Here is a 26,777-nt window from a genome sequence, read left to right as displayed (position 1 = left end):
GTATCAATAAACCCAGAGGGATTTGCTCCCCAAGACATACCAAGCAACTCCATTGAGTTCATTTCATTTATTTCCACTTTTCCAAAGTGCTTCATTTAGAAATTAAGTGAGATTTAACTGGCAACTCTAGTTCTGTGTCATCATCACTGGTTTATCAAATGTGGACAGTAATTTCCCAAAGATTTATATTGCAGCTTTAATAACTATTTTCAAGCTATGTTTTTATTTTCATTACCGTCTCAAGACTGAGAGGTTTCTGGTGACCTTCAGGTAACTGCTTAATTTAATTATGGTATTGAAAGTGTTATCTCCAGCTCTGTGGAAGGAGGTACAGATGAAAGGCTAGGAATAGCAGGCATAGCAGTTGGTTTGTGCTGATGCTTTATTTTGGCAACCAGCAGCTTTCTGACAACATTTAATACTTGCAGCTGTTCTTAATAGGACAGTAGTTTACACGCCTTCAGTAAAGATTTCCTTTCTTTAGTCACAGTAGAAAAAGATAAATGTAACATTGCGTTAATTTGTTCTTTTGGTTATTTCTTGCTTGTGCTAAAAGATGTGCATGCAGTGCAGGAGGGAAAGATACGGGGAACAGAACTGGGTGGGAAGGGATAGAGACTGTACAACCCAGGGAAGAGCATCCAGATTGGCCTGTGGGGCAGAGGGAGATCATTATGGCAGGAAGAAGGGGATATGGATTAGGAGCTACTCTGGGGTAAGGAGAAGCAGAAGGTTGCATGCATCTACTCATGACGCATTCAATCTGGCTTTTACTCATGTATCATAAAGTGTGGTTTTTTTCAACAGAGAATTGGACTCACTTTCAAATGCTAAGTAACTTTAAAACAACCCACCTTCTTTTATTTTCCTTCTGAAAAGTACTTTGCAACTCTGAGTTTCTTCTAGGTGTACTGTTGGCAGAATGTGCATCCTGAACCTTTAAATTTGCAAGACAGACCTCTTCTAGCATGAGGAAAAGAAGTAATTTTGGTCATCTTGGGGAGCCAAGTGCTAGAAAGAAGTTTGATCTATTGTTTCTTTGTATTAAACTGTTTGATAGGCAATAGCACAGTAATGGGGACTAGGAGATGAGTTTGTTTCAGGTCTGAGAGGGGAGTGCTGTCTGTAGTTTAGTGATAAAACAGCCAAAAGAGAATTACCTTGCATGATCAATCCAAGAGTCTTTTAATTTATTGGCTTGGCAACGGTTGCACAGAGCTGCTGCATGGGTGGGATAAAATTGCTTCAGCTTATAGGGAAGGGTAAGAAATCTTTATTGTAAATAAAAGCAAAGGGGAATCTAGAAGCATTGTTAAAGCTCAGTTAAAAAGAAGCAGAAGTATTGGGTTTTCTGCCTTGCTTCTGAAGGAAAGATGAGGTGTGAGCTAGTTGATGATATTTAATTAAAACTGAGCATTTATAAGAGCAAAGGTATATTTTTGTGGTTTTTTTTCCTGCAGATTTTCAGGTGGGTGCATATATATATGGTCATTGAAGCCTCCTTGCAAAGCTTTCCAGTGTTTGGATTCAAGTTAGTGCTGGTTGCTGTTCTCACAATTTTCTGTCAGAAGACATAAAAATGACGCTCAAAAAGGAAATGGGAAAGATACAGGATAATATCACCCAGTTCTGCAGCAAAGGTGGTACCTGGGTTTATGTTGGGGATTTTTTTTTGTTTGTTTTGTTGGGGTTTTTTTTCTAATTGCTTTCAGTGAACATTGTGAGTCTGGGACTGATGAACAAAATATTGGCAACTACAGAGCTCAACTCCACTTCTGAATCAGTCTTTTAGGAATGAGTACTTATTTTGTTCTCAGGTGACCATTTGTTACACCAAATCAACATCTCTTGCCTGGTGTAGTTGCACGTATGCCCTAAGGAAACGACAATACACCTATACTAAACAGTAACAGAGCTAGCATACAATATGTATGTAAGACTTAAGTCTGCCCATGCTCACAGTATTAAAACACCAAGCCAGAGTTGGACTTAAATACTTCCTCTCATTTTTTATCTTAGTTGTATAGTTATGGTCTTAGAGAGTTAGTAAAGTTAATGATGCAATTTTATTGTAAAAAAACACTGTATTTTAGTAATTTTAATCTTAGTATGTAATTTAGTAATCTTAATCCAGTGTTAATAAGTGAGCAGGAGGAAAATGCTGGTGTCCACTCATTTTACGTGCTCTGAGATTTTAACGAGCCAAAGGATACTTCCTCCACACACTCCAAGTCACCCTGTCCCAAATCTCCCAACTGTGCTTAATCTTGAAGATCAATCACCTTTTTAGTGGCAAAGATTAGTTTAAAGAAGCCACCTTCTTGACCAAGCAAAGTTTGGTACAGCATGAAGCTGGCTTCAGAGAGGACGCTCCAGATGGAAGCAGATGGGTCACACTATTCTTATGTCTTGGGAACAAGGGACACTTACCTCATTTCTTCAGTTAGTGTTGTGTTGAGATAGCTGTTGAAACCAGGCTAGGAAAAGCTATCTACCCTGCTTTGCGTGCTTGCAAGTGATAGGGAGTTTGCTTTTAGTGTGTGAATGCCGCGTCCTGACCATTTTATTTTCTGTAGTTTTGCTTGAATGATAACATCGAGATTGAAACTTTCTGTTACTTCTAACTGAAAGTATAATTAATATTGGACTAGTCCTTTGACAGGGTAAAAATCCCCATACCAGATGCTGGTGTTAATTGGACACCGAATCGCTTCAAATCATTCATTTGCCTGTAGGTGCATTGTTCCCAATCAACTGCAGTTTCATTTCAGTTAAAAAGTGATAAAATAATCTTTTTTTAATTAAGGTGATATTATAAATTAACCTGTCAATAAATGACATTAACTTTTCCAGTGGTGTGGTTACAAGTGGATGAATTCATAGCTCTGTTCTTTAGCCAAAAGAGAAATATTGGATCCAGTGCTGAGTTGTTAAATACTAATTAATAATTTATATAATGAATTTTGTCTTCCTCTGTTCATGATGTGACTGGCAGAACACCAGCCTCCTCCAAATGTTCCATTATTCAGAATTCCTTGTATTTTTGGGGAATTACTGGTTCGATTTTGCTAACTCCTGTGCTCTATTCTGGCCTAGATAAGTACTTTATCTGTTAACTTCCCTGATCTGGCTGAGAACCAATTTTGTATTAGAGGTTTTGGTGGGAATGCATATTGGTAATTAGTTTTTAAATTCAGTTTCTGTAGAAGCTTAGCATGTGTGTTCTGCTGTAAACCTAATTGTGTAAATGACCATGAAAGTGAATGTGCAGTGGCTCAGACATCAAAATGAATTAAAAATATGTTGAACTGCAGAAATACTTTATATCTGGTCAGATTCAGGTTATTATTCTCTTTTACAAGATTAATAGGACTTTCGGAAGAAAAGTGAATTGGCTCCAAAAGCATTACTGGAAAAAGATTTAGCTTACAGTGCACATCTAGTGTATAGAAATAGGTAATAAAATTCTTTCTAAGATTCATAAATGCTTGTGCTAGAGGAGTCAAAGCTAACGGTCCAGCTGTTTTTTACTGAACTGTTGATTGCTGAAACAGCTCCCTTTAGAAGATACTCTGCATGTGTAGTATCTTGTGATCAGGTTTCAAATTAAACCAAAACAAACACTATGAGGTATTCTGGTATACTGTGCTGCAGTGAAAATGAAATTCAGAGTTCCTGGAAGGAGGGCTGTATTGGGATGGGGTTTATGCTGGAAGTTTTGGTGAGGTAATCCTGAGGTGTATATAGAATTGGTTGATCATTATCACTGCTCTTGTTCATGGGCTGCTGCTGCTGCATTTTAAGCTCACGTGCTTCTGCTGCTGGCTCGCCCCATGCCTTGCAGTAATCTGGTTTGCAGGAAGAAACTTGACATTTTAAGAATTCATTTTGTGCTTATTTTTCTCTTTGTCATCTTCTGACACATACACATGATCTAAAATAGCACTGTCCTTACTACCTCATCTGCTTCTTGAAGGCTACCAAATCTGCTTCTGTTGAAAGAGATTTTGTTGTGTCTTTTTTTCTCCTGCCCTCTAGCAGACAGTTTGGAGGTTGTTACTGAGGTCTGAGGAGATGTTTTTCCTTTCTAAGTGTGAAGGAGAGCGACACATGCCCATGTATAGACGCAGATAGAGGCAGAAGATAGGGCTTCAGTATCATTGCTGGACCTCTGCTGGGAGCAGTTGTGGGACCAAGGTCAAAATATTTCAAGTGCAAATGCAGTTTGCTTAGTCCCTGAATACAGATCATTTGGCTTACCTGGTTTGTCACAGGCAACAGCTTTTAACTGGTCTTTAAAATCAATTGGTGCGATAACGTTTATGGCACACTGGCTTTTACTAAAAGTCTCTGACCTGCAGGAAACCAGGACCCAGGTCCTGAACATCCGTGCTTTGAGCAGTAGTCAATTATTTGATAGCTGGCTTTTTTTCCTGCTAACTATTTCCATGACGTTATATGTGGTATTACCCACAGGCATATTGGGATGCTGAAGTGGATTTTTTTTTAATTACTATTTTTGATTGATTTGAGAGGGCGTGGGGTGTGTGAGGATTTAGTAAAGATAAAAGAAAAAACAAACCCAAAGGCTACAAGGCACCGAACAGTATGATTCAGTTACATTTACCCTGCCTTTGCAAAATATAATAATTACTTTTTAATTCCTATTTCCTGTCTGAATTAATTGCATTTTGTACTTGAATGTGTGTTGTTCTGAATTATTCTGTTATTAATGGACTTCCTGCTTAACTGCATTTCTTCTTCTGTGCCCTTCATAGTAACATAAATGTTTCCATTTATCTCCTGTTTCCTAGTTTTTTTATATCCCCACACAGTTCATACATTTCAGCAGCATTTTGAGCTCCCACTTAGTTTTGCCTGAGTTCACTGTAGGTGACAAAGGCTGTTGATTTTCTGTCAGTTGGCAGTTTCACCTATTTTAAGGAAGACTAGGCAAATTCTATGTTACTGTATAATACTGTAGCAATGAGGGCAGGTGAAGAACTAATGTTGTTCCAGGGACTTCCAAAGGATCTGTAGCCTTGAGAAAAACGTGGAGAAAATGTAGCTTAAAGACAAGAAACATTTATTTTTTTTACATCTCTGGTGGTGACTCACTAGGAGGCAAGAAAAGAAGTTGATTTTCCTTCAGCCTCTGCAAGAAGCTGTCTATACACTTTGCTTAGAGTTGCTGAATGGTAAGTAGGAAATTAATGCTTAGCTATTGTGGAGTTTCATCCTGCTCAAGAAAATAGAGCTGTCTTCTCAGGACGGTACAAGGGAAATACCTTGCTAAATTTTGTGCTCAGAAGGGGGCAAACCTGGTTGCCCAGTGCTGGGGTAGTCTGAACATCAGAAAAGACTTCACTCGAGAGAGTGGCCTTCTCTCTAGCCAGAGGATATTCTTATGAATTGAAATTAACACCATTTTAACATCAGAAGTGAAAAGGAGTTTGCGCTTGATTTTGGTGTTTGTGAATACCGAGTGCAAAACTATTTTCTTAGCAGCAGGCAGAGTTTTGCATGCTGTGTGTGTGTAGAGGTAGCTGTGTGCTGGTCTGCCATCAACCCCTTTCTCATCTGTCTATTGCTATTGACAGGCCAATTGTAGGAGTCTCCACTTTTTTCTGATTTTATTTTATTCTTGAAAATCAAAATCTTTTCAGCAGGAGAGCTTTGGGTGTACTTTGAACTGCGTATGCCTAAATGAAAGTCTGCGGCTTTGGTGGAGGAATGCGTTTTGGCCATTCATGATTGATTTAGCTGCCAGTCTGGAGTTACTAAATGAATGGAAATTCTCTGAAAGAGAGACGGTGCCAACAGGGAAGCATGTATTCTGAGCTTGCTCATTATGCCAGACAACAAAAATGTTGTGAAGCTGCATAACACTTGCATTGTGATTAGTTGCATCACTTATTCATGTTCTGCAAAACAAACACATTTAGGTGGCTGACCATGACAAGTATTTCAAGAAGTAATGGTCTTTAAGTGTCAGCAAAGACATAATTAGGCTGAATATTAAAAAAAGCTTCACAGCTGTGAGTACAGTTAATCAATGAAATGGGCTCTTGGAAAAGTCAGTGATGTTCCATATCAGCTTTCAGTCCTATATTTTGGGTCCAAGAATAATGCAATTAATGCCCTACTGAAGGTAGTGGAGACCAGCGTTCTGATTATTGATGGGGACAGTAACCACCCATTAACCCACTGCCTCTGAAGCCTTTCGGGGAGCTGCTGTGCTGTAACCCTGCTGGGGATGGGAATGGGATGGGTTAATTCACAAGATGAGATGGTTTTATGTCATTTGTAGGAAGAAGGATTGCTAATAGGAAGTTGGTGATGGTGTGTTCAGCATTGACATAGTGCAGAGTGGCACGACAGTCACGGTACAAATCCTTGGGCTCTTCCTTAATAAGAGGAAATGTAATTTTCCACAAGAAGAAATTTTATGCTACTGTGTTTCAGCTGTCAATGCCTTGGTCTTCAGAGCATTCACCATGAGCTTATGTTTTAGCCATACTTAAATACTTGAACTGCTTGATCTCCTGGTTTTACAAACAGTGGTCTTGTGGCAGCAAATTGATCAGACTCTGAGATTTCACTTCCTGCGTGGTGGTTAAGCTGCCGGAGCAAGCCACAGGCAGGCTGCTGTCATCTGAGCATCTGAGCTGGTCTGCTAATCTGGGGTTGTTGGAAAGGGATGGGAGACATCCAACAGACACGCAGTTGTGCTCGCTTTGGCAGCACGTATACTATAACTGGAATGATACACAGATAATTAGCATGCCCCCTGCACAACCATGACACACAAATTTGTGGAGTACAGCATATTTTAGGGAAGTGGTCACAGCACCAAGCCTGAACCAACTCTGGTTCAAGGACTGTCTGGACAATGCTCTAAGTCATAGGGTTTACTGTTAGGTAGTCCTGCAAGGAGCAGGGAGTTGGGCTCAAAGGTCCTTCAGGGTCCTGTCCTACTCGAGATATTCTATGATTTTGATTCTTATGAACAGCAGGGAAAAAAATTCAAGTTAACAGAGTTAAGTATAAGGAAACCACAAAGTGAAAGGGAAAAGAAGAAATAGCAAAATGAGAAGTTGGAAAGACTAGGAGAAATGGTGGAGAAAAATTATAAATAAAGAAGGAAATTAAAGGTAAAGAAGTATACAAATAAGTGCAAATCAGAGAACCAGATTGGGAGAGGAGGAGGGGAAGAAGGCAGTGATTTAACAGTGGTACACTTTAATTAAAAAAAAAAAATAGTAGCAATGATAAAGAGCTTTTATCTGTAACAGCTGTGCAAACATGCAAAACTCGTTATTGAGAAAATTTCTAATATGCATATTAACAGATGCTTCACATGGAGTGCTTTATGTAAGCCATAGGCTTAGTGTGTCTTATTTACTGGCCCCTCCTTTTTAGAAATAGCTGGGGACAGTGGTCTGGCAAGGTGAGGATAATGGACATGGAAATCCTCTCTCCCATTCTGTATTATTACTAACGTACAGGTAAGCTGGTAGTCTAGAGTGGTAATATAGCTTTAACGTTAGATGCAAGATGGATGCTAAATAAGTTTCTGTGCATAAATCCCTTTGAGTGGCCTCACCTTGCCGCTCCTCCCAAGTGGGACTTCTTTCTATATAAGCTTTTGTTTAGGTAGAAATTTTGGCTGCTGTTTTATTTTTCAAACTCCAAAGCCTGCCATTGTTAGGCTTTTCTCCAGAAAGATGAAGACCAGAAAAACTTGAGTTACAAATAAAGTTACATTTTGCTATGTAAACTATGTATGCAAAAAAGTAAGTAGCCAAAGGGAGAAGAGATGTTTTTGGATACTCACAATAAAGTGGAAAATCCTGACTTGTGTGAGTTATTTAGTGCCACTGCTGGAATCTTTATGAATCAGGAACATAGGAAAGAAGTCTGTAATATCTTTTGCTCTTCAGTTGATTTGTAACTACTTACGCCCAAATTCTCATCTCTATTGGACTCTTACCTTGGCTAAAGTGAAGAAATAGAGTGAACGCATTATTGTCTTGAGAAATTATGATGCTTCCAAAGCAGTGTGTGATTTGGATAGGTATACCGTGATAGAGTAACTTTCTTTCTGACTATTTATTGCTAGGGAAAAGTACTTGAAAGTTAAAACCCATGGTGTTTCAGAGAGGAAGATGTCTCAGTGCTCTTGAAATTCTGTGGGATTTTGGTGACTAACTTAGTTTTTGAAATTTCTTGTCCTAAGACTCACAGAGCTGTAAATGTCACCCTTGCAAATCTTTGTTTTGCTTTGATTTGTGCTGTCACCCAGTCTCCTCTTCATGTTTTTGAACAATGACCTTATACTAAATCAGACCTAAATAGACATATACCCCTAGACAGAGATCCTCTTTTGGCTGTATTAGAATTAATGCAGATTAATATAGTTTAAGAAAATGATGAGCTTAGTTTTCTTTGCTAGTTTAGGTTATACTTTGTATTGCCTTTTGAAGAAGTGCTTTCCAAGATCACCTTTTTGGAGAAGTCTTTGTGTCAGTCCATTCTGTTTACATTTGGGAGAGCACTTGTTTAAGCACTGATTTGGTGATCCTTTAGTAACAAATTTCTGTTTATACAATTGACATTTTCAGAGTATTCCTCTGCAGCATAAGAATTAAATGGTTGTTCCTCCTGCTCCCACTAGCTATATATTTTGTCAAGGTTTCTTATGAACCATCAGTACATTTATTCTTGAAGTTGAGTTTGTTTTCTTGTTAACTGAGTGGTGACTATAGGCAGTCAACATAATCTTGAGTTTCTGCAGACAAGCATGAAGCTACTCTGGTGTTGGATGGAATATTTTTTTGGTGCAAATAGAAAAACACAATCTTTCTTACTTGTTTGTGCACAGGTTGGTATGTGACCCAGAATGAAACTGGGACATGGCAGGGGCTTTCTGCGAAGAACAAGCATGGCTGTGTGACAGAAGTTGAAAGTCCTGAAGTGGCTTAGTCCCTGTTTTACTTCCATTTGAGAGTTAATAGCAGAAAAGAGGACTTGGAGGTTTGAACTCAGTTGGTTCAAGTGGGGTAAATGGAGCTTGGCATAATAGAACTGCTGTATTGTGCACAGGGGTGGTGCTTTCAGTTCTGGGTCTCTGAATACTGCCTCCTTATTGCACCTCTCTGCTCATTATGACTAAAGGTAAAGCAGCTGAAAAGAGGAATTTCCTCAGTAGGCAAAATAGAAAAGTCTTGGTCTGAATACAAATCACCTGTTACTTTTCCTGGAATTATTCAGCAAGGGACATACTAGGAAGAGGGTAACTTCTTATCTCAGAATAAAAATGAACAAATCAAACATTGAACTAGCAAGTAGCTGACATTATTTCAGCTCTTAGTTGTTTTTTTTTTCCTCCTACACGTGTCTTACATCATATCTATAATGTTAGTTGTTTTACTGCAGTCAGTAGTCTTCAGGAGATCTGATTCCCATCAGATGGAACGTGTTCTTCAATCTGTCAGTCTTCTACTTCTGATAGAAAAGGGGGGGGGGGAATATTTTTATTGCATGGGGATATTTTTTGTTTGTTTTTCATTGTTTTACTTTTTTTGGTTTACTTTTTGTTTACTTGCCTTTTTTTTTTTTTTCTTCCCATTGATGAAGAGGGAGGAGATGTTTGGTAAATGGAGGCCTTAAGTTTTCACTCAACTCCATTTTGAAAAACCATAAACCCTCCATATTTGAAGAGGCAATAATTAACTTGTAGCAGTCTATTTTGAATAGAAACAAATAGGGAACTGGCTGATACTGAAAATCACTGATAGGTGATTAAATGTAGAATGAGCAAAAATCTGAAAGTTGCTCTGTTACCTGGAAAGCCCTTGATGCTTTTCCCCTCCAGGTAGGTGCGTCTTTAAATGAGTGTGGAGGTACAATGCACATGGAATCAGCAACTCTGCCTATACAGAAGGAAGATATTTTAATTCTTCATTGCAAGTGTGAACTGCAGTTAGTAAAATAGGGGGAAAAAAGATACCAAATGACAGTGCTGGAGGACTGGTTCAGCAAACACTTATGCACATGACTGTCTTAGGTGTAACTAACCATACGAGCCTTTGCCAACATCAGCATGTATTGCATAAAAACTTGGGATGAAGCCAGAAGGTAGAAAAAGTAAATCTTGGTTCATACAAGAATAGCTGATATTTTATTGCTCTGCCTTTCAATTTGAAAATGTTATATTTATGTTTGTCATTAATAATTAATATAATTCTCTGGCGAACATCACTTTGTCATAGCTTAAGTTTCCAAAATTATATGTCCTTAAATTTACAACTTTTCTGTAATGCAGTTGCTGTGTCTTTGCCTTCCTCTGGAGATGCTCTTATTGCAGATTCCATTGGGGATTAAACAGAAAGAAATTAGGTTACTTGTCTTTATTTCTAAAAAAGGAGGATTGCCATCTTTACATGATGTTATCTTCTTTTCTCCAATAAAAACATAAGTAGATAATAGAATGGCATCAACAATAGTAGATAAAACAGAAGCACTTAAAAAAAAAAATCAACAAACCTTCCATAATATTTTCTTTTTAGCATTTTAGTCCATTGCTGATTTATTTTTTTTTAAAAAAAGTTGGTTAGAGTTGTGTGTTTTCCTAGTCTTTCTAACAAAATTACCAGCTGTCTTGCTTGATAAACTTCAAGGATCACTGAGAATTTAAGCAGAATAATTTCGTCACACTGGGGATACTGTCAGTTTGGCATATCAGCCCATAAAGCCCCTGACTACTTCCGTGAAAACTCTGCAACACAGCATGCCCTGTTGTGTTGCAGCTATTAAGAAAGTCTTGTTTCCAGCAGTGCAAGTCCTCTCTCAAAGTCCTGCTGTGCTTCGTGTGGTTATGTCAGGGGTGATCCCTTCTCTGGGGCACTGAGTGATCAGGAAGATCGATCCAGGAACAGTCAGTGGCGGTGTGGTGTATACCCGCCCACGCCCACACCCCACCCCAAGCAGTCAGACACTCCAGAAAATTCCTGAGGTCAATCCTGCAGCATATATGGTGATAAAGAGATGACGGTTTAGAGGACATAGTGATAGAATGAGAAATATGTTGTTAAGAGGAATGAATATCTGGTATATACTGAAAAGAATAAAGAGAAACAAATAGATGGAAAAAGCAAGGAAGACACAGAAGCCATGAGGATGAATTATATTATTAAGGATTCGTTTTATTGAACTGGTATTGTTCTAAAAAAGATGATAGTGAAAGGTATTGCCACAGATAGTGGCTCACTATTTCTAAGATATTTGCATTTAGAACGGCAGCATGTCTGTCCCTTTATTTGTAACATGCATTTTTATTGTGACGAGGAAACCGTATTTTTAAAAGAATAACTTCTTCTTTCCTTGTCTTGGAATGGAAGATCTTTGCAACAGAGACTTATTTCCTACTGATGTAGAAGGCGATTACTGCGTGGAGAATGCTGCTGAAATATAAATAATGTATCGATAGGAACTGTAGAACTGTGTAGGTGGAGGACTAGAAAAACTGAATGTTTGCCAGGCTCTTCTATTATTTATCAAAACTGGTGAAATCTAGTTGTCACAGCCCAAGATACTCAAAGATCTCAGTAAAAGCCATTCTTTTCGTAAGTCATGTTTCTTTAACCAAAAATTACAGTTGCACTAGTAATGCTCTTTAAAGGGTTGCAGGCTCTAGGAAGCTGGTTACGGTTTTGTCGTTTGGTTTTTGTTTCTTGTTTGTTTGGGGTTTTTAAAACAGAATTTAATCCATAAATTTGCTGACAATTTCAGAAATTACACATTTTTGTCACATGGAGCTCTGATACCATAGACAAAATAACTATTTGTAATTAAAAACTTGTTTGTATTTTTAATTAAGCTAACAGGTTTTCCTCTGGTGACCGTAGAGCTAGTTTATAAAATGGACTTACCTTTAGCGACATTTGAAAATCCAAGCCCTTAATGCTTTTGGAATCCAAAACAGTTTTAAAATCTGGTTGTTAATAATCAGAAAGTTAGCCATATGCAGTATTAGCAGATTTATTTTTTTTATGTCAGTATCACATAGGAATGCTGGGAGTAGCAAGGTTGATTATTTTTTAAATAGCCCCAGTCGGGTTATAATGTATGTGTGATATATAATTGTGTACACTAAACATAAATACAAGCGTACGGATAGCGTCTGGCCATAAAAGAAGTAGAATGGTTGCAGACATGCTGACACATGCCAGTGAGAAGAAAGAGAGCCCTGTAATAAAATCTCATTGAGGATGCAGAGAGTATGTTTCAGCATTAGGCATTCTGCTCATGTTTCACATAAAAGCACCCTCCTCTCATGAGAAGATGAACAGTGCATTTGCACCGGCTCATTCAAATTGAATGTTGGTAAAAGAAGAGTCTTGAGCAAACATTGAACAGTCTGGCATTTTTTAAAGACAGGAGAAAGGTTAAGCTGTCTGCTGTTTAAACTGCTGTTTATTGGATATTTATTTGCTGACCGTGTGTATTGAAGGTGGTGTTGAAAGCATCATTGGTAAGGTTTTGGATGGCTGCATAGCACAGGTCAGGATTATATTAAACTAAAGCTGTTTTTACAATAAAGTTTAGATCTTCATAAGTAAGTGAATTAATATATTGGTTTTATACCTGAGGATAGTTAGATTGTATTTTGCTGGTAGTTAAAAGAGAGTAGGATGTGCCTTCTCTGTATCCTTTCCCTTTCTCTGTCTGACAGCACTGCAGCTTTAACTTTGCTTAGAGCTATAGTAAATGAGAAACTTCACTGGATACGGCATTTAATAACCAGAATATTTATTAAAAATAATTAAAGATAGACTTCACTATTAATGTTTTGTTTGCTGTTTCAAAAATAGCATAGAGCTCATTGAACCCAAACTTGCTAATTTTCTCCTTAATGCACTGGGTGGCTGCATGGAGGAGAGTCACAGCCACTCTTGGGTGAAGCACAGTGTCATCTTGCAGTGCCTTAGGCATATTTTAAAAGCATCACTAGTTAATTATAGAAAGAAAAGGTAAGGCTATACATGCACACTAGATTTAATCTTGCATAGCTCTCACAGTGAAGAGATTTATGAGAACCAAAGAATTATTATGTTAGTCTAAATTATTTGCCTGTTCAAGTCTCCCACCCTGCAACAGGCACCCTGCAACATGACCACTACCTGTGTATATAGCTGAATATCAGAAATAAATACCTTCACGATTTCAGCAGGGCATCTGTTTAACAGTGTCTTAAACATTAAGGAATGTCTTGTGTTATAAACGCTCCTGAAATTTTCTTTCTTCTCTTTCTCTGCATGCATGCTTGCTCTCTGTTTTTATTTTTATTTTTTTTATTTTGAAGACACCCTTTCCAGAGCTTTAATGCGGATTTATTATTTTTATTATTTCTTTATTTATGTTTCCCTGTCTTTCCCACAGATAAGATAAAATACCTTGCAAGACAACTGCTGCAATGAAACTTTGTGTTCTCGGATTAAAATCTTGCTTGTTTAGTGAAAGTAGTCTGCAATATTTGCTCAAGGGAGCTGTCACTGTGAGAAAATGTTCAAAGTAAGAGTAAATTACTTAAAAGATGTGTGTATTTCATTTATGTATATAAATATAAGCTATAGACATGGTGTCTAGTGCTGTTTTTTTGAATTGTTTATGCAAACTGGACGTGTATAGTAGTTGTGTTATGTGGCGTGTCTTGAGATGGCCTAGCCACTCTTCATGGACATTCTAGATCAGAGGTTCCTACAGGATAACATGAACTGTCATGCAGTTAATCCTGGGTTGACTGGCTCTGTTTGGGTGATTTACTGTAGAGATGCTGCAAGCAGTGACATGTTCTTTGGGCAATTTGATTGCATTAGTGGTGTCAGATTAATGGCAGAAACTAGGTGGTCCTGCTGTCATTATTGGTAGTAAACTATGTGTTGGTAAATAATGAAGTCTATATAGCATTTCAGTACTGGAATGTGGTTTTGGTTTAGGTTTTGGGTGGGTTTTTTTTGAAATAGGAAAACCAGACTTGCACTGGGCTTTGTGGGTGCACTGTATGGGCTTCAGTGACACTGGAAGTCAGAGTAAGTGTGGAATCATAAGACTGTAAAATGTGCTCTGGAGCTGGATAAATGCTTTTGGTGAGTTTCCGAGATATCTGTTTAATTGGTTTCCAGAAGGCATAGCTGGACTCTATGTTTGCATGAAAATACTATGTAAGCAGCACATAGCTTACTCAGTCCCACAAAGATTTGTTCAAATACTCTTCCCTACCACCTCTGTTGGCAGCAGCTCATTGTGAAAAGCCTAGATGTGATGTGCAGTTTCCCCTGAAAGAGGCTGCTGTGGAAAAAGGCTTGACGTGAAGCCCGTCAAATTATTACAGTCCAAGGGATTGCTTTGTTGCCCCCATAACTGTCAGATGTGCTGGATTTGACTGTATTTGTTGCTTGGTACAGTTGGGATTAACAGCAACTCTGTAATGTGCCAGTGGTTGCGGGGGGGGAGGGGCTGGGGAGAGGGGGGAAGTGATGCAAATTGAGACTTGCACCACTTTTGATACTGGTTGAAAGGCTGAAAGACACTAATCTTCCCTGAGCTGGACAGCCCTCTTCCTATCCCATACACACAGCAGGTTTTGACTGTGTTCAATTTTATGCTATTAAATTCACGTTCATTTGGGGGAAATGTGTGTGGGATTTTTGGTTTTTTTGGTTGGTTGGTGTTTTGGTTTGGTTTTTTTTTTAAAAAAAAGAAAAAAAGAAAATCAACCCATTTTGTACTCTTCTGTGAAAACTGGAACCAGAATCCCAGTATTATCTTAAACATTAATTAACTTTCAGTACCGGGAGATAGCTTCTTGCTCTTCAGAAATCTGATGATTAATGCTTTTGTTTACCTCTCAGCAATATGCTGTTTGTCATGTCACCACTGAAGTCCCGCTCCTTTTCTAAAATGGGTGTTCTTGGTTTTGCACTGACAAATCTTTTCTTTTCACTTGCAGAACTGCCTTAGCTTCTTGTCCAGAATCCAGATAGAGAATGGAGTTTAAAATTTGATTTGACCTTAGAGCAATGTTTAACAATTAAATCTTAACACCAAGTTTAAATAAGTTAGTTACTCCTTTCTTCCAACTACCTATAAGAAGGATGAAAGTGATGACTGCCCATTTTCCTACATGTAAACAGGGTGCTTTCAATAGTGCTAATTAGCTGATTCTTCTGATAAGCTCAGAGGGCTCTAGTTCTGAAATAATACAAAACTGTCAGTCAGCAGCTCTGCATGCCCATCTTTCACTGTTGAACATTTTAAACATTTGCTTTCAAGGAGAGCTGTCTGCCAGTTCTCGATGAATATTTACCATAGTCATCCTTCTCTGAGAACATATAGAATACCTCCAGGTATATTATAGCATGCATGCTACCTGTGAGCAACTGCAGCCTTTCACTCGTTGGTAGAGAAACGTCAAAGGGGCTGCGTGGTTATCCCTGTGTAGTTCCAGGGTGGCGATAGAAGAGTTAGCCTTGTATAGAGGATATGTCTGAGCTGTCCCAGAGAAGACCTAAACCAGAACATTAGAAGAGATGGAAAGAAAATCAGAGTTACCATTGCTTTAGGAAGGCATCATCATTATCTTTCGAAAAGTGTAGCTTTGCTGCTGATGCCCAAGATCCACTTGCAGTGTTGTGCTTTCACAACAAGTTTGCATGCTTACATTGTACGTGCAGGTACCATGTCTGCTTCTGATGGATGCCCACTGAATGCCAAGGCAGACTCTGAGGAAAAGAGTGCTCTTATGCTAAATTTAGTTGGCTGCTTACTCATTTTGCAGACGGGGAAAAAATTCTTCTCTCTTACTGGAATGTTGAAGATAGCAACGGAGAGGTTTTTAGAAGCTGTAGTTCGGGGAAAATACAGGTGCCTCTAGAAAAATAATAAGTGGAAATTTACAGAATATTCTTATTGTACACTTTTTTCCTAGTTACAATTTAATTAAAGAAGGAAAATATTCCACATTGAGGTAATAGATGTGGTATTTGAAGTTGCTTTTCCAGTTTAAGCTGCAGTAATTCAGGCAGGTTTTGGTCACTTTCCCAGCCATCTGACAGCTGCATAGAGGGGAAAGGCTCAAAGTTCTGCTCATGCTCTGACAAGGAGTGAGCTCAGCCTTTACTGATGACTACTGGTAAGTCAGCTTGGAGGTGGCCATAAGCTGCCTTTTTGCCTAGCTGTTCTCATGGGAACAGTCTTCTCCCAAGGGGAAGAGAGAGAACTCCGTGTCTGGGGACAGCTGCTTCTGCGGAACGGTCCCAATGTTTGGCAAGGAGTCTTCCTTTCACATCCTGAAAAATAATTTCAGATTGGAATTTCCTTTGGATTTGGAGTGTTACTATTAATCTGTGAAGAAGGAACAAGGTCCTTGAATTGATGTAGCCATACTAGACTACTGGATTGTATATTTAGTTGAGTATACGCAATATACATCATTTATACTTCATCGAAGAGGATGTTGCAGCTGTTGGAAAACGCTGTGGATGAAATTAAAGGGTAATTGTAACTCAATACTTTTTTACATAGAGTTTCTAATGGATGAGAAAGTTGTTTGCCAATGAAAACAGTTAATTGACATTCATGCTTTTATGTTCACCAAAGGGATAAGGCTATAAGTGTTGTGGAAAGTAGCAACAGTACAATGAAGTCCTTGCTGCAGATCAGGTTGTCTTGCATCACATGTTTCTTGGTCTTTGAAAAATCTTTCTGCAGTCACGTTTTTTTGTCAGTTTTTTGTTAGACTTTTTCCCACTCAATGTTTAAGATGCAGAAATTGTAAATGTCAGTTCCATATTAAGGATTAGCTTTGGGCTTGGAGAAGAAAGCATAAAGTTAATTGAAAGGTCATAAATAAACGAGCGCTTTTCTTGTGTGCATTTGTGCATATACTTTTAAAAAGCTGTCTGTAGAGAAATCCTTAGTTTCTGAGGAAGATCTGGATAAACTTATTACGCTTGTTGACCATCTCAGTTGCAGTCTGTAGGATTCTGCAGTTCTCACTTACTTGAGAAAACTGTTAAAGAATTTCAGGAGCTGGGTGTATTGTTCAGAAGTAGAAAAGAGATGCCATATTCAGTGCTAAATGAAATTTCTAATAATTTTAGCACCTGATATCAAATACTTAATAAAAGGAAAAGGAGAACAAGAGAAAGTGATGTTTATTTACAAGAGTGACAGCATTTCATGAAAAGTTTGTGGCTGTTTATGGTGCTGTGTCTTGGAACAAATTTAATTTTTCAGTTTCAGAGTCTATGTAATGTAAAATATCTACCCTGTGAAAAGAAGAGTTTGTTCATACCCAGAAATGTGTTACAAAATAGGGTTTTTTTCAGTTGCAATTTTTGACCCCCTGTCACTACAATTATTTTTTTTTTAATTTCAAACAAACATACAAAAAACCCCAAGCACATAAAAGGGAAAGGTATTGAACAACCCAAAAGTTTTAACTTGACCAATGCATCAAAAGCTTGAAAATAGTTGACAGCATTATGTTTGGTGTTGGCTGCACTTAAATGTGTGTAAATGCTGCTAAACCATGGAAAGAGAGGTCTGTGTAATGGAACGGTTTGCAGGAGTCCCGGCTGAGCTGCCTGGGGAGCTTGAGTTACCATGCAAGGCCCATCTGAAAAAAAGTTCTGCAGGAATTCTGCATTCAAACAGTTGCTGTTCAGACCCATCGAAATTCAAGGGTTTATAGTAACAGCCTGTAACATACTTACGTACCCTGGTGTCATAAATACTGTTGTACTTTTGAGTGAAGATTTAAACATAGACATTAGCCAAGTAATGATTTTTAAACAATAAAACAGATATGCTGGGTTTACAGAAGTAGTGAGCCAATGCAAAAGCATGTTTTTAACATTCAAGGGGACTTTTTTCATCCAAATTGTAAATGCGAGTTTCTGAAATATTTCCATTTTTGCATAATATAATCACATGAATTAATATAATCTTAGGAGCACAGTTATTAATACACATCTGTGATTTTTAAAAAGATTTCCAAGAGATGTTTTCAGAATTTATTTTCTGTTAAATAAATGTAAAAACTTCTTCAAGCACTTATTACCATTAAGTTGCCTCAGTAGTGGTGAATAAGTGATCCTGGTGGCTGTAATGAGCCGTGGTGAGTCCCATGAGAGCACTGTAGAACCTCTGACACCATATGACCAGGGGACAGCAATGGAGTGTAGCCCTTCTGCTTCAAAACCCAAGGAATCGGCAGCTGAGCAGAAGCAGAGAAGCCCCTTCTGGCTGGGGCAACCGGCACACCAGTATAGTTCATGGAAGCAGCGGGCACTTCTACTGAGGTGGGGAAGAGGGATCATCCAGCCATGGTGTAGGGTCAGTAAAATAATCTCGTATCACCTCCTTTGGTCCCCTGGGTCTGCAGTGACCTGAACTGTAATACTTGTACTTATGTGTAGTCACCAGAGCAGCACATTGGACTTCAGTGACTTGGTAATGTTAAGAGCTGGTATTCCAAATTTCTTAAAAGCGTTGGCAGTGCAGAGGTAATGTGGGGGAACACTTGTGGAAAGGCTTTGCCAAACAAAACTGCACTAAATTATCATGGAGTAAGGACGTTTTAGATTTTGCAGAGTATTTTGTGTATGATGTGTTCCAGATTAACTATATTTTAGAAGTATAATGTGAAGTTAAGGTGTGAAAATTGTATGTGTCTTAGTTACTTGCCTGCTCACATTTTTTTGAGAGCTTTTTCATACACTGTTTCTAGGTGTGGTCTCTTTCCACAGATTCATAGTTTGTTAGTGGTGGGTGGAAATTTTCCTTTAATAAATGTCATCTTCCTCCTATTTTAATAATTATTAAAAAAAAAGGGGGGGGGGGAGGAATTTATAGTCTAAGGAGGACGTAGTGGTAGGGGTTTTTTTGTTCCTCTATATTGGTAACTATGAAATTAATACTGAGCAAGTGCTGTGCTCAGAAAATGAACATAATTCTATTTTGAATTAAAATGGCACCATACTAGTGTGTATATCATTATTGATACTCTCTTGGGCCCTATAAAGCACATATATCAATGTTCTGGACTGCAACCCCCTTTTTGGGGATACTAGGAAACAGTAATGGGGAATATTTGAAAATGATTAAGTGGAATCTGGCTTTTCTTAGTCTTATAGTCATTCCTGTTATAAATAGGTAGCTATTAATGAAAGACGTCACTGTTCTGCAAGGTTAAATTTGTGAAAGCATCAAGATGGTGGGGTTTTTTTTGCTGAAAATCTAGTTAAACCAATTATTTGAACAAGTCTGTGAAACTACTAAGTTCATACAAAGTTATGGATGTCCAACTATTTTTTTAATTGCCCTTGGATTAGCTTTTCTTTCACCTGGGCACCCAGTATATATGGTGAGATTGTGGCTTACTGTCTCCTTCGGAGGATGGACTAAAGCCATGGTGATGGCTTTGCTGTAAAAACAAGAGCCAGCCATTATGTTCTGCTCTGCTTTCCAAGGACTTTGGATTAAATTGCAGATGATGAGGATAATTGATTCAAGGAAAAGGAGTGGGGGGACTTCTTAATGTAGTAGAGCTGACAGATGACAGGCATAGCAAATGTAAAATAAGAAGGTAATGAATCAAAAGAAAGGTTCCTCTCCAAAGACTGGTGGCATAACCAGATGAAGCCAATATGCATTTACACTTGAAACTTGTGTCTTGTTTGTAGGTTGTGTTTTGTCTGTTTTCTGGTGCATTTCCATTTCAGATGGAGAAAAAAATTTCTAACTTTCTGTGAGGGTTCTGGGGGGAAAAAAATCAGCTTCTTCAGAAAGGAGTTAGTATCAAGGGATTACTTTTCTGTATTTTTATATATATATATATATATATATATGTATGCGTTGTCCATATACACAACCACACACATGGCTTGTGGGTGGGATTGGGAATTATTTTTGGCCCTTCTAGGTTTTAAATACTTAATCTGTGAACAAAAGTCTTCTCTGGAGCCAAATTGTATTTTTTCATACTGATGAGCTATACCTCATAACTGTCTGGCAGAGCTGAAGTGCAGTTGTTTACATCTCTGTGCTCGTATTTCATTTCTGCTCTGAGCCAAAGTGCTGAACCATAACAAATCTACAATGCAGAACATTTCTTTATAAAGATTGAGCGCATTAATTTTGCAAACTGGAATAGACTTTATTTAACGAAGTGCCGTGGAAAAAAAAATCGCAAATTCATCAGCCCAGGCCCTTTAATTCCCATCCCACTGCAGGGTGATGTTTCCAGGCTTGGCAGAGTGGGGTTCTGGTTCCCCACTTCAGGAGCTGAGTTTTACTGGGGATGAAGGTTGGGCCTTGATGTATTAAGCTTGAACAGGCATCTGTTGTTGTAGGCAATGACCACCGACAATTACAGTTCTCCTTCTGTGAACCTAATGCATTGTGTGGACTTTTAAAAGCTGTATTGACAAACATGTAGTCGAGATAATTAGTCTCTGGAGGCTTCGTTGAGAGACACTAGAAAGTAACTGCCTGCTGTTGTAAGGATGCAGCAGTAGTTACATAGGGCTGAATGTCAATTCCGGTGACGTAAAATAAGATGTGTAATTGCATTTTGTTGTATTTTATCAACTACTTGCTGGTGGCAAAGTGAATTTTTGATAGACTCTGCAAAGTGTGAGGGAAGATGGAGTTGCCTAGTAGTGGAAACGGAGGTATTGGCTGAGATACCTTTTTGTTAGCTCTGAGCCATTAATAATGGCGAGTGATATTTGGAAACATGAGCAAAAAGATGTTTTTAGATGGGGAGGGTTTAGTGGGAGTGAGGGAAAGAAGAAAGCATTTTCCTGTGTGCTGTTGTATCTTCTGAAGAAGGGCAGGCTCCATTTGTGATGTAAAAATGAGGCTCTAGTGTGAAACATAGCAAAAATGGGCCTCCAGCTTTTCTAAGGAGATTATTTTTCAGTGTACAGTCTGATGTGGTTTGTTCTTGTCCATCCATGCAGATGAAGGTCTCTTTAGAAAAGAATAAAAAAACTCCTGTCAGCAGCTAGAGTGTCTCAGGGGTCCTTTTTCAGCAGTGCCATCAAGAAAAAATTGCTTGAGAAAACATGGGAGCCCGCCTATCCATAGCTTTACCTGTGGGTAGGATCACACCTTTTCATTAAAATTATAATTTTTTTTTAGTATTTTTGGTTGAAAACTTAGGGCTCTAGTCATATTTATGCTGCTTATAACTTCTTTCTGTAGACTTTTTGCTTCTATTCTTAGGTAGTTTGTACTGAAAAATGAAGCTGAAAGGGAAAACTTGCAGAAGAAGTAGGTAGCTGAACAAGAACTTGACTAGTCAGCTTGTTTGAAATGTTGAAAAAATAGGTATGAAGGCATTAAAGCCGATTCTAAAATTTTCCAGCCCTGGTTTCACTGTTTATTCTAGTTTTGTCTTTAAATTTTGATGGAATTATTACTGTTTGTTATAATTATTATTTAAGAATAAAAAATCTAAACTTCTATTGGATGTGAGAAGCAAAAAAAAAAAAACCAAAAAAGTTCTGCAGCAATTTCCAGGAGAACTTTAATTTCAATAATAATTTTAATAGTGTATCCTAGAACTTTACCTTTAACTGAGACTGCACCAGAGTGCCTGGGTTGACAAATAATTTTTAGCTCTGAACTAGTTTCAGTTTGGACTCCTGCCTGTTACATTTTCAAAATGCAGAGCATGAGGATATGTGACAAGAATTTGGGTGCAGGAGAGCAGCATATCTATGTTTTCAAAGGAACAGTTGTCTTCCATAATGTGCAGTTTCTTAAATTAAATTGGAAATTAAAATCTGAACATCGAATTCCAGTATTGAGCTTTCTTGTTTTCAGAAAAGTGTTTTGATTTTTTTTCTTCTGCTGCTTTGCACTTACAAACAAAAAAGGGTCTGCTTGCCAGCCTGTAAAAAGTAGATGAGAAGCAGTTTTATTTTCAGTGAATGAAGTTCTGTCAAAAGCCAAGGAAGAAACTGGAAAACAAAAGAATTCTTTCCTCATCTTTTTTTGCTTCATTTTAGGAGCTATTTGTTAGAGGGCAATACTGAGTAAACCATCTGGGTTTGCAGAAAATATTTAGGTTTTTTCCTGCAATTGGCCATTTTAATGTAAAATATAGGGGTCTGCACAGTGATGTTAAAAGCTGTATTTCTGGTGTGTTACATGTCCTTGCCTGGGCTCTAAAGTCCTTGCTTGTAAATACAAAACAGCAAGTGTAGACCATTATACATATATACATGTATGCATGTATGCTGTCTTTTAATACCAAAACTAAACTCTGACCTTTCTTCCAATGTGTCGCCTTGCTGGCTAGCAGCCACCTGGGTGATTAGGATCAAATTGAGGTCATTGATGTCAGGGAGCAAACTGGGCCCAGTCTGGCATCAATTTAGGGTAATGTAGTAAATAGCTATGGTCTCTTCCTGGAAATTTTATGACTGTAGAAAAATTATAGGGCAATACACAGTGGGTTTTATTTATTTGGTTTTTTTTAAGCTTGGTACTACTTATTTTCTTTCAGTAAGTGCCTGGAAAAACATTACCTGGAAGACACAGCAGTCTTGAATATTATTTTATTTAGTACAAGGAGCAACAGCATTACCCTCCCAGACACCATTGCTTCTGTATTAAAATTAGTGTAGAGCTCATTACATGGCTTTGGGCAGCTAAGCCACATGGCGTGGGAAGCTGGTCAGTGTGCTATTTGGAACCCTTGCTGGTGTGTGCGCTTGGCCCCTGGAAATATGAATGTCCAGCCTTGGAAAGAACTAAAATCCCAGCATTTTATGCTCTCATCACTTGTGATTGACCGGTGCTGTCCTACTTCCTTTGCTGTAGCAAACCTTAACCTTACCCCTTCTTGTGCAAGTGAAATCATGTCTTGGTGTGGAAAGTGTGTTAAGTGACTGCTGCCACTGAGCTCGTCAGAGATGAGGCTTGGGTCTGCTCGCGTTCTGTCTGTGCAAGTAAAAAGGCGAAGCAAAACAAGGTCACATATTGTGCTTTTCCTCCTTGGCTGACTGAGCCTTGGCATTGAAGAGACTGTCCTGGTTAGGGTCAAGCAGTTCTTCCTTGCAAAGCAGGTCCAGATACGTGTTGTCATCAGCCTGGCTTCCTGAATCTGGCAGGTTTTTTCTATAGCTACAGATGCAAGGCCAAGCATCTGCAGTGGCTGCAGCCTCTTCTTTTTAGAAACATACTAAACCAGAAAAAAACTACTTCCTTCTTAAATCCAAATCCTGAAGGCGTTGGTTGCAATAAAGGTTGAATAACACAACTACCTCTTACAATGTCTGTAGTTTCTGTTTGGGAACAGTGGGATACCTGTCTGTCTCCTTACCCAGCCATGAACTATATAGCTATAAAAAGGCATTAAAGTTATGAAAAATGCCTTCTACACTGTGACTGGTGTGGGGTCAAGACTGGACGTGAGGGAAATGCAATATATACTCTTAATCTTACATTTTCTTTTCTGAGAAAAGTTTATTATTTTAGTTAATCTGCTAGGTTCTGAGAGGTAAGTACATAAGTATGCTGGTTTAATGAAGGCAGCTAAGGTGTGGTCTTGCACAAAGCTGGTTTAAATATCTCTTTGCTAACTTCCTGGGTTCAGGCCCTCTTTTCTTCACCTCTGCTAAGTTGCTTGTATTGTAATGATGTAAAGGGGCGGTAGGAGTAGAGAGGGACTGCATTGTGCTGGTTGCTCGCAGTGGAGTAACAACCGATTGCAGTATTCCCCTTGATGCTTAAAGATCAGCAGTTCCTTTTATATCCTTTCCAGTTTAAATTCTTATCAGAGACATTTATGGTATATTTTGGTAGTCCTTGTAAAATTTTCAAAAACTCATTGCAAGCTAGATATTGATGTTCTATATGTTTTCCCTTTGTTTAGGAACAATTAAAGGCAACTTCTGTGTGAATTGTTTTGGGGCTTTTTAGCAATAAGGAAGTGAATGAACTTTCTTTTGTTGTGCTATTTAAAAATGTGGAAAAATAACACGTAGAAGCTGGGTGGAAGCGTGGCTGATGCATAGCCATTACATTCAGACACTAGATGTTTGGGACTTTTTAAAGAAGCTTTTTCTTAGAGGTTTGTGAGTGTTGTTTCTTGTATTATGGAAAGCAAAGGCACAGAACTTGCTATCATGAGTTGGAAAGTGAAATTTATAGCTAAAAGAAAAGGTGTAAGCTGGTTTTCTTCAGGTGAATAACTTACTGTAGGGAGGAGTTTTCATGGGAAGGTTGTCACTGGAGGAGGATGAGAGAAGGAGGATCTCTAAATCTCTTATATTTCAGAAGAAAGTAAAATACATTATTGATTTCCTTGTTTATTGTCTCAAAGAGAAAAAGTTCCGTAAAATTCCACAATCTGCTGTTTTCAGCAGTGAAATCTTGTGTTTACACCAAGGGTAGTAGAGGAGCTTTGTTCACGGTGCAGTGCAAGGAAGGCAGCGTCACAGAACAGGGTGATACAGGTCTGCCCATTTATAATTGGGGTTTGTTACCCTTTTCAAAATGTATAAAATGGCTGAACGAGGAAACTTCAAAACATCAGATCCAACAGAGCTTCCTTTATAGGAGTCAGTGTACTATTGTTTATTCTTACTGCCATCAGTCCTCATGGTGCTGTCATGTAAGCCAGTGGCCAACTGGTCTTTCTCATTTATATCACTTGCAGCAATTCATTAGCTCTGTCTTATCCAAAGGGCTTTTATTCTTGGCTGTATAGTCCTTTAATGTGCTGCTTTCTGGCACTGGCCCATGACTCTGGGTCTGTTGCTCAGATCCAGCTTGAAAGTGTTTTCCTACAGTGAATACAGTGGAAATTCATCCAGTTTGTCCAGGGACTTTCACCCGAGACCTGCTGGCATGTCTTGTGAACCTGAAAAATTCATTTGGAATTACTTTTTTAGTGAAACTCTGCAGTATGGAAATGGGCGCTAATGACTTTACAGACAGAATAGACTTTGATCATAGATTTAGACACACTCCACTTCTTTTACTGGCTAGTAAGTGCATTACATAACTTAAAAAGCACACTATAATACATTGCAACATGGGCATGTCACTAACAAGAGTTGCCAAGCTTCAGCATAGAGTGTCCATTTAAGATACTCAGCAACAGACTTCAGCAAAACCTTCTCTTAATTTAATTTATGTTTACCTGTCTCATCTGTAACTTAACGGTATTATGTAAAGCTTCGTTATCTTTCTGTTCGTAGCAAGCTATCCAGTAACAGCAAACTTGCATGTGGCGCTGATGAGTAAGTATCATTTAGGTAAAGTCAATATATTTAGAGGTGCCTCTCACAGCTGTTAACATGCTAGATTTAGAGAGCAGGAGCTGAGTGATGGATTTAGGTAGGGAGGTGTAGGAGAGTGTGCATGGAAATTTGAGGAGTCATCTGCAGTTGTAGGTAAGAAAGGTCTTCTGTGATGCTGATGTACAGGAAGGCCTCTGGAGACTGTTCTCCCTGCACGTCCCATAGTCAGGGGAGAGAAGATGGCCCTTCCAAAAGGGAGTTCATTGCCCAAGCAGGATAGCAGCTGCTGCATCCCACTTCTTGGAAGAGCCTCTTTATCTTTGTCAGTGATAGATCAAGCTAAAGGGGACAAGCATCACTAAACCAAAGGTTGCTTTTCTGAGTACCTTCCACAGGCTCTCAGAGGGCAGCGTTCAAGTGAAAACTGTAAGAAGCATTTAGGATTTCTAAGAGACATTGAGAGCTGTCCGCTCTCTCTGGGTTTGCTTAGATTTCAGAAGAGGGAGAAACAGTGCAATGGAGATATGTGGATATGAGATCAAGTGAGGAGAAAAATGGAATAAAAAACGTATTACTTTTTTCTGAGACTGCTTATGTCGTCTGTAACATCCTTCTTTATACTGCGAATATGTCTGAAAGCATGTTCAACAGCATTGAAAGCCTGGGTTATTAAAAAAACCAATAAAATAGTCTAAATAATAAAATAAAAATAAAATAAGCTCTAAGGAGTTTAAAATTTCTTGTTGGTTTAAAAAGCACAAACAGAGGGAAGGAAAAGGAGATGAGTGGTGAGTGTGGGGGGTGTTGGAAGTAAGATTGCAGAAAGGGCATCTCTGCATGTCAGGCTTCTGAAAAGGCACCTTGCCTGAGGTGAGTGGTGGTTGGTTTACATGGACACGTGCTAAGAGAAATTGTATTGTGAGGACCGGAGTTACATTTAACTCGGCTGGATAAAGGCTACAGTACAACTTTGGTTCCCTCTGTTTTCACACAAACTTTTAGTACAACTTAACATTAGTTTTGATCATTGGTTGCCTCTTCAGTAAATGAAGTGCATCTTTGTACCCCCTTAGTGCAGCTACTTTTCCTGACTTTTCTGTCTGAGACTGGATCATTTCACACTCAATTATGTTCACGTTTCCTGTGCAGTTGGAATCACTGGCAGCAAGCAAAATTGGGTAATATTTTTGTCTAAATTGATTTGGTTTTCAGTTTCAAAGAGATACTAAGACAATCATAGTAAAGAAGCCCCTCAGAATCACATTGGATTTCATAAGGATATAACAACTCTGCAATCTGTTCTTTAGTGATAACTCAGATCTTATAAAACATTTTTTCAACATGCTTATTATTTCGTTTTTATTTAATTTAGATTTTTATTTTAAATGTATGTCTTCAGTTACAGAGCATCTAGCACATTCCTGAAACTGCTGTATTCCTGGCCAGTAT

General features: G+C 38.5%; 1 protein-coding gene, 1 long non-coding RNA gene and 1 other non-coding gene across 5 annotated transcripts in view; all 3 read left to right on the top strand.

The window, feature by feature from the left end:
- FRMPD4 (FERM and PDZ domain containing 4) overlaps positions 1–26,777 on the top strand; it is a 300,651-nt gene that overhangs the window by 101,289 nt on the left and 172,585 nt on the right. The gene's annotated exons all lie outside the window — the stretch shown is intronic.
- On the top strand, positions 6,729–6,835 carry LOC121084149. The gene has a single exon (XR_005826615.1). It is a non-coding gene; the product is annotated as a U6 spliceosomal RNA (small nuclear RNA).
- LOC121082969 lies at positions 18,160–23,263 on the top strand. The gene is made up of 3 exons (XR_005826190.1): positions 18,160–18,171; positions 21,378–21,380; positions 23,243–23,263. It is a non-coding gene; the product is annotated as an uncharacterized LOC121082969 (long non-coding RNA).

The sequence above is a fragment of the Falco naumanni genome, chromosome 2, assembly GCF_017639655.2.
Source record: "Falco naumanni isolate bFalNau1 chromosome 2, bFalNau1.pat, whole genome shotgun sequence".
Taxonomy (NCBI): Eukaryota; Metazoa; Chordata; class Aves; order Falconiformes; family Falconidae; genus Falco; species Falco naumanni.
This window is presented reverse-complemented; position numbering and strand designations above follow the sequence as displayed.